Consider the following 2,394-nt stretch of genomic DNA (forward strand, 5'->3'; position numbering starts at 1 on the left):
GGCTTGGGAAGGGGCCCAGTGGTCGCCGTGGCCGGAGTCCCCGATGCGCTCGAGCCACAACAGTGCCTTGCCGCCTGGGGACGTCATCGACGCCCACGGCGACGAGGCCAACTGGGACTAGGCGGCGCACCGACGACCACCTCGTCCACCTCATCAAACCCTAGCTAAGGTTTTAATTTTTTTTTAGTTAAAGCCCATACAGTGCTTTCTTTTGTATAAATTTTTCCAAAATAGGGCATAAGTTTAAATGAAATATGTTTTAAGTTTACTTGATTTTGTTTTTCTTTTGTTTTTTTTTTTTTTGCTTTTTTTTGTTTACTTTGTGTTGCGTCCGCGCGTTGGGCGAACCGCGCGACCCAATTGAACCGTCGACCAGGTCCGAGTGTCCGCACGACCACCAAAATGGACCATCCATACGGGGCAACGGTTTGGGTCAACGCGTTGGAGATGACCTAATAAAGCAGCGAGGCCCTTCTAGGCATTTCCCTTGGTTCAAAAGAAAAGCGTGCATATAGTGTAGTGTACTAGTGTGGCAATGATGTTTTGGCTCTTGGATGCACATGCTTTTCTTTATTTTAAAATACATTTTTGATATATTTTGAAATACTAAAATTTTGAAATGAAAAATCCGCGTGTACATCTTTGCATGTTACACGCGTACAAAGTCTTTCAATAAAATAATCAACTTACGTAAAAAGACAAAGTTTGTGGTAAAAGTAAACATGCGAAAAATGTCTTTTTTTGGCGAAATTGCACGAATGATAACCCATGCAGTTTTTTGGAGATGTACGTGCAATCTTTTTTACAAATTATTAGAAATATATTTTTAGATGGAGCGAGCATATGGGAGCCGAATTGAATATCCGAGTGCATTTTTTATATGTGTTCTGTTCTGCTGTACAATGTGAGGTGAGATGCGGATGTTGATCTGAATGCTCGGATATGTGACAGGAATGTTTCAACAAGCGCGCACCGATGGTATCGGTGCTAATTCTCAATGCGATGTCCTCTCCTCCTTAGGCTTTTGTTGTTTCTTGTATCGTATCCGTCGACAAACCACGTAGCAGCCTTGATGAACGTACCGCTAGCAACGCTTTGGATCTTGGATATGCGATCGAGGCGCTTCGGCACTTGGTTGTCGTCTTTTCGGCCAAGACAAGACAGCCGGTGGGAACTGAAAGCGGAATGACCCTGCAGCTCGATCCAGTGACCGGTGATGTAGATTCGGCAAAGACTAGCCGTTCTTTTTTGATGGAATGGCGTTGCGTGGCTTCAGAATCTGCCACAGCGACAGTTCCGTGCCTGACCGCGATGTCGCTTCTGGGTTCTGAGTTCTGACATAGCGTGTCGACGGAAGAGACACGAATCTGGACGATCGATCGGTGCCAGACTGCAGCCTAGTTTTGGGGTTGGATCGGGGAGAACCTGAAGGACGTGAAATGTGATGAACTTGACGATGTAAGTATTTTTTTTTTGACAAACACGGTACAAACGTAGACGCTTACATACACGCGCATACATTCATCTATATGAATGCACACACGCACATTCTATCCCTATGAGCACCTTCAGAAGACTGAGCCGGTAGATTGAATTTTAAAATTGACGAAGTCACCACAGACGTCTCACTGTCGACGGACACGCCACCTCCCACTGAATGAATATTTCACTTTTATGAGACACACAAATATCAAACCTAGAATTTAAACTCTGGTGGGCTGGGGTGCAACCACCTGCTAACCATCCAATCTCAGGTTGGTTCTCAACTTCAGATACCTACTTGTACCATTAGGACAGTTTTTGCTACGCTGGGCAACGTGCTAGAAGAGCATTAATTTCCGAGAGCTCCACCGATCGAGTACACGCTAGTGTGTACTTCTCCGACTCACATGCCTACGTACTGTATATATAGATTGATCTGCAAACGTCCAAAACCGATATGATACGTGCAAGCTTCAAGCAAACAGTTCCATCTCATCGCTTGGTCGTCTTTGTTGCTGGAGTGCCGTATTCAATTGTATCTAGAGACTATGTGATGTACCGTGTGTGGGGAGCAGTGGCTGACCCAGAACATTTACAAAACCTGGACAAACATGCTCAAGACGTATGTTCTTCCGATAAAATCCATTTCGAAAGGGCGAGTGGGCTTGGACGGGCTGCATCACACCCCCAGCGGAGTTTTATGTTATCCTCTCCGTCTCTTTCGCTGCCCCCAATTTTCCACGACAACAAAACCGAGCCCGAACCCTCGCACGCTCCTCCTGCCGGTCATCGAAGACATAGCGCAGCAGCCACCGCGGTCAAGATGCATGTTTCCAAGAGGCACATACCCTGCGCCTCGACGGTAAGCAATCACCGATGGCGGGCGGTGGCAGCGATGATCTCGACCTTGAT

This window comes from Lolium perenne, chromosome 1 (assembly GCF_019359855.2).
Source record: "Lolium perenne isolate Kyuss_39 chromosome 1, Kyuss_2.0, whole genome shotgun sequence".
Taxonomy (NCBI): Eukaryota; Viridiplantae; Streptophyta; class Magnoliopsida; order Poales; family Poaceae; genus Lolium; species Lolium perenne.